A 19,104-nucleotide genomic window follows, 5' to 3' on the forward strand; every position below is an offset into this window, starting at 1 on the left:
ACACAGGTCACTGATGGTCTTGGTCACTCAGGCCTGTGAATCCAGTTCCTGAAGAACTCCGTCACCATCCTCTGCACGAATATCGCAGCAAGCTTCTCTCTGTCACCGTAAAGTATCACAGCCAGTCCGTCGGTCTGGTGGTAGATGAGATGGAAACGAAACCAGGAACACACACGCAGGACAAAGAGCAAAATGGCATCTTCACCGTGTCCGTCCATTGCAGCTTCAAGTCTGTTAGAGGGAAGAACAAACCATAAGTCACAGTCAGCGATAGCTGCAGACACGTCAAAGAAAACACTGTAGTACCTTTTAAACAAGTAAACCTGAAGGAAACTTGGAGCAGCTAACAGGCAAAAGTCAAACAAAATTAGGAACAGGGCCGTGCAGAGAGGTTTAAAGGGGCGGGTGCTCAAAGTTAAAAAGGGGCACATTGAACCAGGCTGAATAACAACAACACACATTCATCAAGAATCTAATATCATCGCATCATACTATATCACTGTTGTGAGGTGGCGACAAGGCAAAGCATACGTAGCTGATGTTTTACCTGATGGGTACAATGTTGCTGTTGAGGGGTTTCTGCTGCTCCTGCTGCTGATAGTGCTGGAGGGCAGGGCTGTGTTGATCTGAGACTGTAGACATTTAAAAAGTCCATAGGAGAGATGGTAGCTGATTAAACAAGTGTCATGAGATAATAGCAAAATGCAAAGATTGGCAACAAAAAACTGTGAGAAATAATTTAGGCTCTGCCTGTGAATCACTCTTTGCTTCTCTTCTTCCTTCCATCCCATCATTTCATATATCACTCTCCACTTGCTGTCTGACAACAAGGCACAACTTGCTATTGCAATAAACTATAATCTAATTATCCACACCTAACAACTCTTGCACTTAATCTATAATAAAATGATGACAGAAAAATGTTATAGCCCTGCCTTTAGTAGCCTCACACAGCTCCTGCTGTTTCCTCCTCATGTCCTTACCAGCCATGTCTGGACAATGTTATATCATGAGTAATATTGTTTTTAAAAAATCCATATACATAAAACACAGGGACATTTTAGACCTTCAGAATACTGTATATACACTATGGGCATCACGGTGCTGATCCAGAATCCTTACATTATTATTCATTACTAGAGCTACAATAATAAAGCAATGAGGAGGGGGAAGTAATAAATATGAAATAATGTATTTATGATGATTCCATTTGTTTCACTATCCACTCTGTGCAGGGAGAAAGCTTATTACATGTTTAAACTGTAGAGATACAATCATTTTACTGCTGTAAAATCCAAATTTTGTCTTATTTAAAATATAAATCTAATATAATCTGCTTCTTAATGTGTGTTCTTTAACTCAACTCTCAGTTCCCACTAACTCTTGCCAGTCACTGCACCTCTTGTTCATTACACCAGCTGAGACAAACCTTGGTGGCGCTTATAAAGACGGAAACAGAAGAAATAAGAAAAGGATCATTATCTTAAACATTATTAATAAAGGCAAGCGACTTTAGTCGTCTGTGACTGTGACTGAATAACTTTTCGACTTCTGAATCTCAAACGTCAACAGGTATGGAGTAAGCAAGGCTTTTCAGCTTTTTAGAAGTTAATTAATCTTGGCACATTATACAATTTCAAGTTCACAAGTATGAAGAGACTGAGAGCCAGAGGAGAACGTTTGTCCGTGTCCTAGTCCCAGTCTAATGATCAAGTCTCTCTGCTGAACTATCAACACTGAAATAACTTCCAAGAAAACATCTTCAACAGCGACCACAGATTCAGTGCAACAAATAAACATTAAAGGGAAAAAATAAAAATGGCAGAAGTTCGCCATTTTTGTAGGAACAATGAACTAAAGTCGCTTACCTTTATTAACAAAGCTTAATGTAACCCAGTTCCTAAAATCATCTCAAACAGAAAGAGAAGAAAAATTAAAACATTTAATGTTCATTGTTCTGTTCTTACTGTCCCGGTTAATGAAAGTGAAATGAGATCAAAATAATTATTTAAACATAGAAGGGATGCAGATTATATATGATATGCTCTGGTCAAACAAGGGTTAAGTTTCTCAGAGGGTTGATGAGCTCTGATGAGAGCCTATTGTTTTACTCCACTCCTCACATGTCAGCCAATCGGTGAAGCTCTAGGCAGCTCTTGTCCCTCCTTAGTACCAGCTCCCAAGTTTTCAGTCTCTTGCTTCTACAGCCGAACAGAGCAGACGGACTAAAACTTTTGTTATCGGTAAGCTGGAGAAATTAACCTCTAACGAGTTAAAAGAAATACCATCTAAACTGATATTTTTCACAAATTATGTATTTGCACTTGTTGTTGTCAAGGGCAGAGCGAAACCGGAGGGTTTACTGAGCTGTGGCTCCATGTAAATGCTGAGCATCCACTCGACGGCGGTAAGCTAAATGTGGCTAATCAGACACGTGATGTGCGGAGTGTGGGTACAGTTGTTCGATGTCTCTGAAACGCACTGTTGTTATGCTAGTTAGAGCATTAACTAAGTCATTAACATGTGAAAAGTTGTAAATGGTTAAAGCAGCTAAAAATAACTTTATGAGAGATAATTGTAAGCAGACTTTATCCTGCTTCCTGTTTAAATTTTGATGTCAATCGGTTGTTTTACAATACTCAGTATTGAACACTTGGAGGTAATTTTTAGTGTATTTCCACTTGTACTAGTAGGCCTATGGTACAAGCGGGATTAAGCACGTCTATTTTAATACTCCTATTTGTGGACTGAGTCCTTGTGTTTACGTGTTATTGAAATTGATTATTTGCACTTTGTTCAATTTCTGATAAGCATTTGCATATTATTCCATTTCTTAAAAGGGGTAATATACTTATTTATTTGTGATTAGATATATATGTACAGTGAGTTTATTTTGATCGATGTAATTAATGTTTACAATGAAAGTGAATTATATGGTGACTATAATTCCTGAATGTTTAAAACCTTGTAGATAATCTTTAATGTTACTGCAGGTTACAAATAATTGAACCTTGATACTGTGAAATTTTGGATATTGCTACTTTGACCTTTGAAACTTGATATTTTAATGTTGTACAACATGACTGAACTGATGATGATTGAATTGATGATAGCTGATCTGAATAGTAGTTACTGCACTGTGACACTACTTTAGTTTAATTTGTGAGAGTTATCCTTAAAGGGCATGTGACATATATTTGGCCATTGTTTATAGGTCAGGTTTTTATATGGGACGAATCCAAAGACCAGGTCAGCGATTCCAGAACCCAGAGTGTTCCAGTGTTCACTGGATGGCGAGCCAACCCAAGATCCTAGGAGACGATATACATGTACACGCACACTCATTTGCACATTGATGGACTACAATCCTCTACTGTACAAGTAGTACGGTAGGACAGACAATCACACACACACTCCTTGTCAGACGAATTCTATGGGCCCCACCGGTACCATTTGGACTTAAAAAAGACTAATTCTTTTACTTGTGCACAATTTTATTTAATTCTATTTTTTTTTGCTACTTTGGGGGAAATTTTTATACTTGACATTCTGTTAAAACCTGTTGTAATACTGTGTTGTTTACAAATTTCTTTTACAAGGCTTAACATCACTAAAGTACTTTTAAAGCCACATAACTGTGTTTGTCTGGTTTCTCTGCCATTCGTGTACCAGAGCTCTAAGAGTCGTTCTCAGTCTTCTGACACTAGCCCAAATTGCTTATTACTTTAGTAATTATCCATTGGTACTTTATGTAACTCCACATAAGTGCTACAAAAGTGGCGAGCCAGCCAGGAGCTCTTTGGTGCATGAATATCAGCAGTGAAACCTCCTTAAAGTGTGTATTGTCATTGAAACATCTTTTGCTATTGCCACAAGATGGATTTTGTATTGAGCTCAGGTATCAAAGTCCCCAATGCAGTAATTGTTAGTGGTACACTCAATTCATCGGATGATGAAGGGGTTCTTGACTTTTTGAAGCAGTATGGTACCTTTAGAGCCATCCCAGTTGTAGATCCAAACTCAGAATTTTTCAAAAACCTGATCGTCGCGTACCGAAGTGGTAACGCCATTGATGCCTTAACTGATCTTTTGCCATACACATATGAAGTTGAAGGGAAGCCCGGTGTAAAATACCATGTAAGAGCTCTCTCCAGCGTTTACACTGCCAAGGTGGGTGGCAGTGCTACTAAGTCCTACTTAGATGAAATAAAGCAGGTGGCAAAACTGAGTGGCAAAAGTTTTGAAGAGGTACTGAAGTCGATGATGACAGAGATCAGTGAAATCATTGGGAGTTCAGAGACCGATGATGAATGTATGCTCTCCTCCATGCAAGTTGAGGATCCAGACAGGGAGAACCAGCTTCACCCCTCTCTTGAAACTTCTGAGATTGCACGCCAGCAGTTTTCTGAAGATCCACCCCAGGTAGGATTGATTCAAGGTGGTGCGGAGCCACACCTACCTGTTGATTTCAAAAAGAGCCCATTTAGTGCGGCAAACAGTTTCAACCCACCTGAAATTCAGAAAGTCATTGTGGAACACATCGTGAAGAAAGATGACTTGATTGCACATTCATATTCTCCAATGAGACTCCGGTCATTCTCTGGCAGGATCCCCAGACCCAGCGGTGAGACAGATTATGACACATGGCGTTCACATGTCGAACTTCTCAGGAAAGACCCTGCCATGTCTGAACTTCAAAAATCTAGAAAGATCTTTGAGAGCTTGTTGTCCCCTGCAGCTGACATTGTCAACAGACTGAGCCCAGAAGCTACACCTGAGACTTACCTTCAGTTGTTGGATGCAGCTTTTGGAACAGTGGAAGATGGAGAAGAGCTTTTCGCCCAATTCATGAACACTCTTCAGGATCCTGGTGAAAAGGCCTCTGCGTACCTCTGCCGTCTTCAGGGCGCATTGAACCTTACTCTGAAGAGGGGAGGAGTCTCTGCTGGGGATGCCGATAAACACATTCTCAAGCAGTTTTGTCGTGGATGTTGGGACCACACCTTGCTCTCAGATCTTAATCTTGAAAACAAGAAAAGCCAACCCCCAACATTCTCAGAACTTCTATTAATGCTCCGGACAGAAGAAGATAGACTGGCAGCTAAAGCTACACGGATGAAGAAACACCTTGGCTCAACCCGGCAGCGGGTTGTGGCGCACTGTCAAAAGACTTGCACCTGTAGTGAGCTACAGGCAGTGACTCAATCTGATTCTGACCCGTTGACAGATCTGAGGAAGCAAGTTGCATCCCTACAGAGTCAGCTTACTAATTTGATGGCAAAGAAACAAAAGAAAAGCTCGAAGCCTAAGGACAAGGCCGAGTGTGATTTATGTGAGATGGCTATGGCAACACCTAGCATCAAGGTCACAAGTGCGAAGCCTGCCAACTTGCGGCAGAGCACCCAGCCAAAACCATGGTACTGCTTCAAGTGTGGTCAGGATGGCCACATCTCAGCAAGTTGCAGTAATGACCCAGACCCCACTCTTGTCGCTGATAAGAGGAAGCAATTGAGAGAGAAGCGTCGCATTTGGGAGATGCAAAACACTCCATCTGCTGACCAGGATTTTTAGACGCAGTCTCAGTTGTGGGGCAAACTGGGACTGAAGCAGGTCAACATCGTCCCGCTAAATCTGGAAGTCAAGCTAAACCAAGAGCACAGGCCACTTTGAGTCAATCCCATGTTGGAGAACAACCTTTCAGACTACCTAAGAGGCTCATAGGCACAAAGAGTACAGGTCAAGTCACGATCAAAGGTAAGGTGTGCAGTTGTCTCCTTGACACAGGTTCTCAAGTGACCACTGTCACCAAGTCCTACTATGACCAGTATTTGTCTGAGCAACAGATAGAGCCACTACATGACCTTCTGGAGGTTGAAGGGGCCAATGGGCAGCTTGTACCTTACCTGGGTTATGTTGAGATTGGAATCACCTTTCCTAAAGACTTTCTTGGTGCTGAACTAGAAGTCAAAACGCTAGCTCTAGTAGTCCCAGACACCGGGACATTAACGAAGTCTTGTGTATTGATAGGAACAAACACTCTTGATGTAGTGTATGAAATGTACAGAGAGGCAAACCCAGAGGGCTACCATCCCATTCCTCATGGGTACAGAACCGTACTCAAAGTACTGGAGTTGCGGCAAAAGCAAGGTTCAGATGAAAACGTTGGATTAGTGAGGATGCGTGGCAAGGATGAAGTGAACGTCCCAGCTGGGAAAACAGTCGTTCTGGAGGGGACAGTATCAATCAAGGAATTTTACACTGAGAGATCTGCCCTGTTGGAATATCCTTCAGTATCTTCCCTGCCTGGAGGGCTTTTGGTGCAAACCTGTCTCCTTGACTTGCCAAATAACCAGTTGTGCAAGCTACCTGTAGTAGTTTCCAATGAGTCAGAGCATGACATTACCATCCCAGCAAAGAGTGTGATTGCAGAACTCAGTGCAATACAGACTGTCCTATCTCACAAACAAATTGTGAGTGAGCCATCAGAGTGTGAACCATCCAGGACCTCTAGTGTGACATTTGACTTTGCCGACTCTCCCATCCCTTCTGACTGGAAAGACCGCATTACTCAAAAGCTGAGCAGTATGCCAGAGGTCTTCGCCCAGACTGATCTGGATTTTGGAAGGACGGACAAGGTCAAACACCACATTAAGCTATCAGATGAGACACCATTCAAACACAGAGCCCGACCGATTCACCCGCACGACATAGAGGCTGTTCGAAAGCATTTGCAAGAGCTTCTCGCAACTGGAGTAATCCGCGAGAGCGAGTCCCCATTCTCTTCGCCAATTGTTGTGGTCAGGAAGAAGAACGGTCAGGTACGTCTGTGTGTTGACTACCGTAAGTTAAACTTACAAACAGTGAAAGATGCATACGCCCTCCCAAGACTGGATGACACCTTCACCGCACTCTCAGGTTCCAAGTGGTTCAGTACACTCGATCTTAAATCCGGCTATTATCAGATCGAAGTTGCAGAGAGTGACAAGCCCAAGACTGCCTTTGTCTGTCCACTAGGTTTCTGGGAGTTCAACCGTATGCCACAGGGAGTGACAAACGCGCCAAGTACTTTTCAGAGGCTTATGGAGAGATGCATGGGAGACATAAATCTGAAGGAAGTTGTTGTTTTCCTGGATGATCTCATAGTTTTCTCGAAAACCCTTGAGGAGCATGAAGCCAGACTCATGAAAGTCCTGGAACGCTTAAAGGAGTATGGCTTAAAGCTGTCCCCCGAGAAGTGCAAGTTCTTCCAGTCCTCAGTTCGGTACTTGGGGCATGTTGTTTCTCTACACGGAGTAGAAACTGACCCAGAAAAGACAGCCACACTTAAAACTTGGCCAGTCCCTCAGAACCTTAAGGAGCTGAGATCCTTCCTTGGGTTCTGTGGATATTACAGACGGTTTGTTAAAGGCTACTCAAGTATTGTGAAACCGCTGAACGATCTAACGTCCGGTTATCCACCACTGAGGAAGCATTGCAAATCAAAAGGGAGGAGTAATCAGTATCATGATCCAAAGGAGCCGTTTTATGGACGGTGGACCCCTGCATGCCAGAAAGCATTTGAGACTATCATTGACAAGCTAACGTCGCCTCCAGTCCTGGCCTTTGCTGACCCAAAGCTGCCTTACATCCTTCATACGGATGCGAGCACTACGGGCCTTGGAGCAGCCTTATACCAGGAGCAGGAGGGACAGCTGCGGGTTATCGCCTATGCGAGTAGAGGTTTGTCAAGTAGTGAGTCCCGCTATCCAGCACATAAGCTCGAGTTTTTGGCTTTAAAGTGGGCTGTAACAGAGAAGCTGAGTGACTACCTCTATGGCAATCAGTTCACCGTTGTCACAGACTCAAACCCTCTGACCTACATCCTCACCTCAGCAAAACTCGATGCAACCAGTTACAGGTGGTTGGCGTCCCTCTCTACCTTCAATTTCAGACTCCAGTATTGTTCTGGAAAACAAAATGGAGATGCCGATGGACTCTCGCGTCGTCCTCATGGCAGGCTACCTGATGACCTTACATCTCAAAAAGAGAGAGACCGGATATGCCAGTTCGCAAAACAACATCTGTCAGATCCAGACAATATTGACTCAGTCGATCAGGACGTTGTTCATGCTATCTGTGAGAGACAGTTTGTTTATCATTCAACCACCTCTGAAGCTTTGGGTGATGATGCAGGTATAACCCTTGTCGAAAGTCTTGCCATTTCTGGAGATGCTATACCTGACAGCTTTGAGCAGGAAGAAACATTGGGAGGCTTACACATCATTCCCCACCTGTCACCGGCAGATCTCAGAGACAGCCAGAGATCTGATCGGTGCATCAGACATGTTATTACCCAGATGGAGAGTGGGGAGAAACCCCCTCCCACATTGAGGAAAGAACTTCCAGACGTAGTCCTGTTGCTGAGAGAGTTGAACAGGTTCGAGCTGTGCAATGACATTCTCTACAGAACACGAAGAGAAGGCGGTAATAAACATTACCAGTTGGTCTTACCTGAAGACCTGCGAGAGTCTGTGTTGACAAGCCTACATGACAATATGGGTCATATGGGAATAGAGCGCACACTCGATCTGGTCAGAGCCAGGTTCTATTGGCCAAGAATGTCCTCAGATGTGGAGAAAAAGATAAAGACCTGCCACAGGTGTGTGCGCAGGAAAACGTTACCTGAGAAGGCTGCACCTTTGGTGAATATCATGACGACAAGACCCCTCGAGCTAGTCTGCATGGATTTCCTATCCATTGAACCAGACAGCAGTAATGTGAAAGATGTTCTTGTCATCACAGATCATTTTACTAAATATGCAGTCGCTATCCCAACATCGAACCAAAAAGCTTGGACTGTCGCAAAGTGTCTGTGGGACCATTTCATAGTACACTATGGCATTCCTGAAAAATTACACAGCGATCAAGGGCCTGATTTTGAGTCTCAGTTGATCAAGGGGCTGTGTGAAGTAGCAGGCATACAGAAGATTCGGACTACGCCGTACCACCCCAGGGGCAACCCGGTGGAGCGTTTTAACCGAACACTCTTAAGTATGCTTGGAACTCTGGAGAACAAAGACAAGTCACATTGGAAGGATTTTGTAAAGCCTTTAGTTCATGCGTACAACTGTACCAAGAACGAGGTAACTGGATTCACACCGTATGAGCTGATGTTTGGGCGTCAGCCACGGTTGCCTGTCGATTTGGCTTTCGGTTTACCTGTGAGAGAACAACAAAACAAGTCACACTCCCAATATGTTAAGGACCTCAAATCCCATCTTGAGGAGAGCTATAGAATAGCTACACGGAGTGCTGCAAAGGTAGCCGAAAGGAACAAAACCAGATTTGACAAACATGTGACCACATCTACCTTGGAAATCGGGGACCGAGTGCTGGTCAGGAACATACGCATTCGAGGAAAACACAAACTCGCCGATAAATGGGAGCAGACCGTCCATGTGGTGGTGAAACGAGCTGGAGACCTCCCTGTCTACACCGTTAAACCAGAGGGCGGGGATGGCCCCATACGCACCCTACACAGAGACCTCTTACTCCCTTGTGGGTTCCTCTCTGCAGCCAAGGAAGTGAAACCTGAACAACCAGAACCCAAGAAAAGGCCCAGAACGCGACGGACCACTCAGAAAGACAATGAAAGAGCAGATCACCCCTCGGACGAGGATGATATTGTTTCAGTCCACTGGTTTACAGATAGATCAGTGCCAAATGACTCGGCGTACATTGTCAAGCGAGATCTTCTGCTGACCCATAAATCAAGTCTTGGTCAAGATGATGTGACTGCAGATCAAGACAAGTTGGCTGGTAATGCTCCAGCTTGTGCAGACACCATCTCCGATGTTGTTCCAGCCAGTCATGCTGACCATAACCAACCTTATGACAATCAGATTGCGAGTTATGGAGAAGCCTTGTATGGGGAAGACTTACCCGGAAATGACGAACCTGAAAAGGAAAGAGACTTACCCGGAAATGACGAACCTGAAAAGGAAAGAGACTTACCCGGAAATGACGAACCTGAAAAGGAAAGAGACTTACCTTCTACGGATCGCCCTGACATGAGGGATGAACAAATCCTACTTCTTTCGGACATGTTAGGGAGTGATGAGGAAGGAGAGGACTTGATATTTGACAGGGAAACAGTAAACAAAGAGAGAGATGAACAAACAAGCAAAGAAATTCCTGTTCGAAGATCAGAAAGAAGTCGCCAGCCACCAAAAAGGCTAGACTATGCTGAATTGGGAAATCCCCTTGTCACTGTGGTCAAATCATTATTTCAGGGTTTAACCACAGCTTTCATTGACTCTTTAAATTCTAAAGCTGAATTATTGTTCTTAGATGATGCAGTTCACAGTAGACATGCAAAGGGACTTGCATGAATTCAAGAGGGGAGGGTGTAACCCAGTTCCTAAAATCATCTCAAACAGAAAGAGAAGAAAAATTAAAACATTTAATGTTCATTGTTCTGTTCTTACTGTCCCGGTTAATGAAAGTGAAATGAGATCAAAATAATTATTTAAACATAGAAGGGATGCAGATTATATATGATATGCTCTGGTCAAACAAGGGTTAAGTTTCTCAGAGGGTTGATGAGCTCTGATGAGAGCCTATTGTTTTACTCCACTCCTCACATGTCAGCCAATCGGTGAAGCTCTAGGCAGCTCTTGTCCCTCCTTAGTACCAGCTCCCAAGTTTTCAGTCTCTTGCTTCTACAGCCGAACAGAGCAGACGGACTAAAACTTTTGTTATCGGTAAGCTGGAGAAATTAACCTCTAACGAGTTAAAAGAAATACCATCTAAACTGATATTTTTCACAAATTATGTATTTGCACTTGTTGTTGTCAAGGGCAGAGCGAAACCGGAGGGTTTACTGAGCTGTGGCTCCATGTAAATGCTGAGCATCCACTCGACGGCGGTAAGCTAAATGTGGCTAATCAGACACGTGATGTGCGGAGTGTGGGTACAGTTGTTCGATGTCTCTGAAACGCACTGTTGTTATGCTAGTTAGAGCATTAACTAAGTCATTAACATGTGAAAAGTTGTAAATGGTTAAAGCAGCTAAAAATAACTTTATGAGAGATAATTGTAAGCAGACTTTATCCTGCTTCCTGTTTAAATTTTGATGTCAATCGGTTGTTTTACAATACTCAGTATTGAACACTTGGAGGTAATTTTTAGTGTATTTCCACTTGTACTAGTAGGCCTATGGTACAAGCGGGATTAAGCACGTCTATTTTAATACTCCTATTTGTGGACTGAGTCCTTGTGTTTACGTGTTATTGAAATTGATTATTTGCACTTTGTTCAATTTCTGATAAGCATTTGCATATTATTCCATTTCTTAAAAGGGGTAATATACTTATTTATTTGTGATTAGATATATATGTACAGTGAGTTTATTTTGATCGATGTAATTAATGTTTACAATGAAAGTGAATTATATGGTGACTATAATTCCTGAATGTTTAAAACCTTGTAGATAATCTTTAATGTTACTGCAGGTTACAAATAATTGAACCTTGATACTGTGAAATTTTGGATATTGCTACTTTGACCTTTGAAACTTGATATTTTAATGTTGTACAACATGACTGAACTGATGATGATTGAATTGATGATAGCTGATCTGAATAGTAGTTACTGCACTGTGACACTACTTTAGTTTAATTTGTGAGAGTTATCCTTAAAGGGCATGTGACATATATTTGGCCATTGTTTATAGGTCAGGTTTTTATATGGGACGAATCCAAAGACCAGGTCAGCGATTCCAGAACCCAGAGTGTTCCAGTGTTCACTGGATGGCGAGCCAACCCAAGATCCTAGGAGACGATATACATGTACACGCACACTCATTTGCACATTGATGGACTACAATCCTCTACTGTACAAGTAGTACGGTAGGACAGACAATCACACACACACTCCTTGTCAGACGAATTCTATGGGCCCCACCGGTACCATTTGGACTTAAAAAAGACTAATTCTTTTACTTGTGCACAATTTTATTTAATTCTATTTTTTTTTGCTACTTTGGGGGAAATTTTTATACTTGACATTCTGTTAAAACCTGTTGTAATACTGTGTTGTTTACAAATTTCTTTTACAAGGCTTAACATCACTAAAGTACTTTTAAAGCCACATAACTGTGTTTGTCTGGTTTCTCTGCCATTCGTGTACCAGAGCTCTAAGAGTCGTTCTCAGTCTTCTGACACTAGCCCAAATTGCTTATTACTTTAGTAATTATCCATTGGTACTTTATGTAACTCCACATAAGTGCTACATTAAGATATTGATCCTTTTCTTATTTCGTCTGTTTCAGCCTTTATAAGCGCCACCGAGGTTTGTCTCAGCAGGTGATATGCAAAAAGGGCACAGTGGCTGGAGGAGAACGCCTGAAACTGAAGGAGGGGAGGAGCTGTAAGCTCTTAAATGGTGCACTTACGGTATCTCCTCCCCTTTTTTCGCAGGAAGTGGCTTCCACATTTCCCCATTTTTTTCGACCGGGAAAGATAGATGGGAAGGAGATATCCTCCGTAGTCAGGTGGCCTACTTAAATACCTGATTCAAGTACAAAGGAGCACAAACGTGTTTATATCACAGTCGTAGACTTAATATCCCCCCACTGTGGAAGCTGAAATGTCGCAGCTGCACAAGGGTCATTGAGGAAAAGTGAATTAGAAATATATTAGAAAAAATGGAAACAAAAAAATAAATGGTGTAGGGATAAAACAGCTATAACCACACGCGCATATAATTTCGTATGTGTCTGTTACATGTGTCCGTATTGTACAGTCTGGCTGATGATCAAAGACATGGAATAGACCTCCGTCCTACACCATGGCTGTAACAGTGCTGCTAACAGAGCTGGTCCTCTTTATCAGTCTGCTAAGCTTTTTCCCCATTCCTGGATGACGACATGAAGCTGTGAGACAGTTTTCCTGTTCTCAGACACATATTTATATAGACGATCGTCTTTCCTTGACAGAATACATTTGCATAGGTTGGTGTTTATTTATTTTTTGTATTACTTATGATTATAATTTATTATTAAATTATTTTGAAATGTTTTATGGGTTTTGGCCTACCAAGGAATCAACAGTAATAATTAGGAGAATATTAGCATATTCAGACATTATGTCTATTGTGAAAATTCTTGCAGTAAAAATTTATATCTCCACCACACACCCACAGCAGCAGCAGCTCACACCCACCCAGCAGCAGCACACAACAGCAGCACACACACACACAGCAGCAGCAGCTCACACCCACCCAGCAGCAGCACACAACAGCAGCAGCACACACCCACCCAGCAGCAGCACACAACAGCAGCAGCTCACACCCACCCAGCAGCAGCACACAACAGCAGCACACCCACCCAGCAGCAGCACACAACAGCAGCAGCTCACACCCACCCAGCAGCAGCACACAACAGCAGCACACCCACCCAGCAGCAGCACACAACAGCAGCAGCTCACACACACACAACAGCAGCACACACACACGCAGCACACACACGCAGCACACAACAGCAGCACACACACACGCAGCACACACACACAGCACACAACAGCAGCACACACACACACGCACACACACACAACAGCAGCACACACACACACGCACACACGCACACACACACAACAGCAGCACACACACACACGCACACACACACACACAACAGCAGCACACAACAGCAGCACACAACAGCAGCACACACACACACACACAACAGCAGCACACACACACACACACACAACAGCAGCACACACACACACACACACACACACACACAACAGCACACACACAACAGCAGCACACACACACACACACACAGCAGCACACACACACACAGCAGCACACACACACACCAGCACACACACACACACACCAGCAGCACACACACACACACACCAGCACACACACACACACACCAGCAGCACACACACACACACAGCAGCACACACACACAACCAGCAGCACACACACACACAACAGCAGCACACACACACACACAGCAGCACACACACACAACCAGCAGCACACACACACAACCAGCAGCACACACACACAACAGCAGCACACACACACACAACAGCAGCACACACACACACACAGCAGCACACACACACACACAGCAGCAGCACACACACACACTACTTGCTTACACTCTAAAAAGTAATTCATCAGGCCTTTTACCACCACTTGATTAAATCCATGGCTGCAACATAAAAATTCTAATTTATTGATTAAGATAGACCTTCTAAGTTGCAAACTTTATTTTTTTGGGTTGTGTTGAATTAATAATGTTGGTAATTACATTGAATTAATTTTATATGTAATTTGAAATTAAATCCCAATGTTAGTGGGTTCAAAATAAAATTCAAGTTGTAATTACTTAAAGAAATTGAATAGATAACTTATTTTTTTCCACTGTAACTTCTGATTTCAAATTCCCTCCCCTACTGACTTAACTAGCCCGGGCAAATTCACACATGTTGCGTTGCATGGTGCAAGCTTTTGTAAAAAACATTTCAAGGTAAGTAACATTTCATTTACAAATAACAGTTCTACCAAAGCAAAGCATTTGTGCTAGTCACCTGTAGTGGATTTGTGTATGATGTGATGCTCATACAGATAAGGAAATACTTTGCACTACCACATGTAGCTAATGCTAGCCATTCTAAACTTTAGCACAGCAGAGGATAAGACTTAAAGTTTCATTTGACAAAAGTCTTCAGCTAGAGAGTGCAACTGTGGCTAGGAAAAGCATGATTAAAGTTTTGCTACACAGTGCAATCTAATTTCGATCATAGGCTGATTTTGTTTTTCTTTTTACCAAAATTAGAAGCCTTTAAACTGTGAATAGTTCTTTCAGAGGGATAACCTAGAGGCTTCTTTTTTCCATCTGGCTCACCTATTTTATATCTTTATAAAACTTGCATGACCCATACGTAATATTACATTGATTTTGGTTAGTATTGTGATACAGCTTAAAGTAAGTATTGTTCTTGATCTTAAGAGCTGTAGCTATCTTTGTTTTGTTTTTTGTTTTTTGTTTTTAATCAGACTGTGTGAAATATTGTTAATGTCATTCCAATAGCATTATTCTGGCATGGGCTATGTGAATCTACTTAACATTAAGACTTTATGTAAGCAGTTAGTATAGTGTGATAATCTAGGGTCATTAGTGCTTTGTTAAGTTGGGACACATTTTTTACAAAATGGGCTGGGAGTGAACAATGTGCAAATTCGAAACCTCTGCAAAAACAGGGTTGCTAAAGCATTAGAGATTACACCACGGTTATGGTGGCGAAGTCTCCCTTGTCTTCACCAAGATTGTTTTTGTTCCCTCAAAACTTGGGGTAGCCTTAGATCACATCTATCCTCTTTAAATAATGTATTAGAGCATTCATTAATGCAGTATAGCTAATAGTCTGCAAGGTTTAATTCTTCTCTTTCTGTGGTCTACAGATAAAGGAGGAGTTCAAGAGAATAACCACTGTAAGCCTTGAATAGCTACACTTGACCATTGCACCCCAAAACTGATGGATGTCATTTTATCAAGGGGAGGAGCTAAGGGAGTGAGAATCAGGCAGATCAAGGACATGCTTCTTGAGGTAGGACAACTATTTAGATTTTGGGTAGCTTTGAAATGCACTTTGTTGGCAGTCACCCATGTATTTTATACTCATACTTTATTTTTTCTTAAATAGCACAATACAATTGAAACACGCAGAGAAGTAGCCATCTGCTGCCTTATCACTTTCCTTGGAGAGAAGGAAGAGGACCTTTTCATGGAGTTCGGTTTAAGTAATTCAGCATTGTGTGTGTGTGTGTGTGTTCCATTGATCATCTGAATTCATTAAGTTTCAGTAAGTATAAAAGTCTAATCTATAATTCACTAACCTATTAATTCCTTAACTTAAGGTTGGCCTTAAGTTAACACCGAAGAACTTAAGGCCAACCTTGAAAGGCAGGTGATGAAAACTGCCATCATCAGTGACCGGTACACCCCTGGATCTAACCATAAGACTGCAACCATTGTGGTGGAGGAAACAAAAATCATGGAGGGCCAGAATTTCCCAAGGTGCTGTGTTTTGCTCATGGGCATAATATATGCTCTCAATCTGAGCTAATGCAAGGATCTGAAATATACTTTTGAAGTTGTTCAGAAGCTGTTCCTTGACCTTGATGGAACCATCATTATGTTAAAGATGTTGACTCTGTTTCAAAAATTGTTAACTGTTTTGAATCCTGTATGTGTAACATTGATCTTAAAGGTGTTTGCTGCATTGTGTCATAGAAAGATGCAAGATCTTGTAAAGTTTGGTAGGCATTGAAAGTTAACATTTACTGAACACTTGCATGGAAGTATTACTGTAACAAAATGTTTTCTAAGTTTTTTTAACCAATTGAACCACATTTGTTTCTGTGGTGTTAAATACATAAAGGCATATACTATAACTTGGCTGAGATGGTATAAATCTAAATTTCTGGTTTATTTTCACTTTTTAAATACAAAGTGTTGAAATGCCTACAGTTAAAAAATAAAGTTTTTTGATAAAAAAAAAAAAGTTGAATGAATTCCTTTCTTAAAAGCTATTACAATAAAAAATAAGAGAAAGCTAAAATGATGTTAATAATGATGAAAATCAGCAACTTAATATTTTAAATAATGAACTTAAAAAATTGTTTTTGTAATTGCTGTAATTAATTACATAACACTTAAAAATCATTTTAAATAATGTGGAAAAAGTAATTGGAGGAAGATAATTTTTATGAGTAAACAACTTAAAAATATGTTTTTAAGCTACCAAATATTACATAAATGGTAATTAAAATCACCTTTGATTATGGAGGAAAAGTTAATTCCCCTAACTCAATATAGTTTGTTGGTTCAATCTAATTTCAACATAAGTTATCGTAACTCAAAAAGAGTAATGGAAACTGTTGCGTTAATTTTTTTGTTGAGCTTAAACAATAGTTTTTAGAGTACACACACACACACACACACACACACAGGAGGGAGACACAGCTGGGAGAGATCGGGGTTAACGAGACGGGGGGAACCAAGCTGCACACACTAACATAAGACAAAGACTTTCACAATAAAACAGGAAACATGAATTACTAAACAAGCACGCAGACTTGACACTGAGAGACAGACAGACAGAGAACGACACATGGAACCTGAACTAAACTAAACGTGAGATATAACCGAGAACAAATCCTTAAGCACGGATAAACAGAAACAAGAAAACTAATAATAATCATCATCACTACGAGAATAAGAAAACAATCCATGAAGCAGAATTAAACCGAAATATAATAAACTCAAAATACTGGGTCCACGGACCCAGAACCGTGACAAAAACTTTGTACCATCTCTGGGAGCTGCCAGGATCTAGAAAAAGCTCCTCTACTGAGACAAACCCAGTGTGTAGATGAGATGAGGAGATGGAGGAAGAAGAGTGAGTCACAGACAGACCGTAGTTTATTTCCCACAGTTTTATTAATCCTCTTGCCTCATGATTCCAAGTGCTGTCATTTTATAATTATTATCTCATAACACTTGTTTAATCAGATACAGTGTCTCCTATGGACTTTTGAATGTCTACTTTCTCAGATCAGCACAGCCCTGCCCTGCAGCACAATCAGCAGCAGGAGCAGCAGCAACATTGTAACCATCAGGTAAAACATAGGCTACATTTGCTTTGCATTGTTCCCACCTGATGACAGTGATATAGTATGATACGATTTTATATTAGATTCTTGATTAATGTGGGTTGTTTTTGTTCAGCCTGGTCCTGTGTGCTCCTTTAAGCACCTTCCTCATCGGACATCTCTGCACAGCCCTGATTACGTGTATATTGTACAGTCTAGCTGCTGCAGTTTAGTCCTCTGTCCTGTAACAGAGCTGCTCAGGGCCTCTGCAGGCTCATAATAGACAACCTGGTAGCCAAGCTGTTGTTCATAATAGATGTCAGCTTGGCTAACATCCTCCTCTCACCCACCATCTCTTTGCAGTCTATGGGACTGTCCAGGACAGAGCTGGTCCTCTTTATCGGTGTGCTATCAATGGTCATGAGTACCATTCACACAGAGTTGGGGAATGGCTGCAATCACAGCATTGTAAGATGGTGACAGATATACCCTTAGGCCTCCTCCTCGATTCAGAGATGGTCTTTCCCTTTTCACGTAAATGGCCTCCTTGACTCTGCGCTCAAACCAGCGTTCCTCCTGTCCAGGATGTTACATCCTCATCATTGAAAGAGTGTCCACTGGCCTGTAGGTGTGAATAGACTGCAGAGTCCTGGCCTGACCAGGTAGCTTTCCTGTGTTGTGCCATCCGCTTCGCCAGAGGTTGTTTGGTTTCTCTGATGTATAAATCATGGCAATCCTCCTGGCGCTTAACAGTGTACACTATATTACTCTGCCTTGAGTTGGGGACCTGCCAATCTTTGACATAGTGTTTGGGGTTAAAAGCCACAGAGACGCGTTGTTTAGAAAAAATATGTCTCAGCTGTTCCGATACTCCTGACACGTACAGGATAAGGCAGCAGTTGTCCTTCTCTCCTGGATCACCTGGAGCTTTCTTTAGGTGCCTTCCCAGCTTTGACAAATATCCACATTTACTCAAAGCATTAATATAAAATTAACGATCATAAAACTGACCTCATAGCCCGCTGTTTGTCAGTGAAGCTAGTTTAAGTCATTATGCAAATGTACTGTTAAAAGGCTCAGGAAACCTGCAGTCAGCTGAGACTGAAGAAGTCACTTACCGGTAGTAGAATTTCTTCGACTGAAAACGCCACGTCCAGATGAACAGAATCAGTTTTAGGGATTTCCTTACCTGGATGACTGAGCATGAATGAAGACAATAAAAAGTGATGGGTTTTTTTGCTATGTTGTCCTAATTTTTTTTCTTAAAAAACCTTTCAAAACACACATTTTGAAGTTGATAGCAAGGGCGTCACTAGGTTTTAAGGACAGGGGGGGGGGGGCTTAACCCCCAAGAGATACACACGATATGAACGAACGTAGTGAATGAGCACAAAATTTCACAAACAGAAAACAAAGACTGAGAAATTGTTTTCCTACTTTTTTGGACAG

The 19,104-nt window shown here is 41.8% G+C and overlaps 1 pseudogene across 1 annotated transcript in view; it reads left to right on the forward strand.

Moving 5' to 3' along the window:
* Nucleotides 1–19,104, forward strand: part of LOC146581185 (NACHT, LRR and PYD domains-containing protein 12-like) — a 503,983-nt pseudogene that overhangs the window by 370,007 nt on the left and 114,872 nt on the right. The gene's annotated exons all lie outside the window — the stretch shown is intronic.

This window comes from Mchenga conophoros, linkage group LG3, assembly GCF_057382185.1.
Source record: "Mchenga conophoros isolate Kocher_MC1m ecotype Shallow Benthic linkage group LG3, M_conophoros_male_GT1.1, whole genome shotgun sequence".
Lineage (NCBI taxonomy): Eukaryota > Metazoa > Chordata > Actinopteri > Cichliformes > Cichlidae > Mchenga > Mchenga conophoros.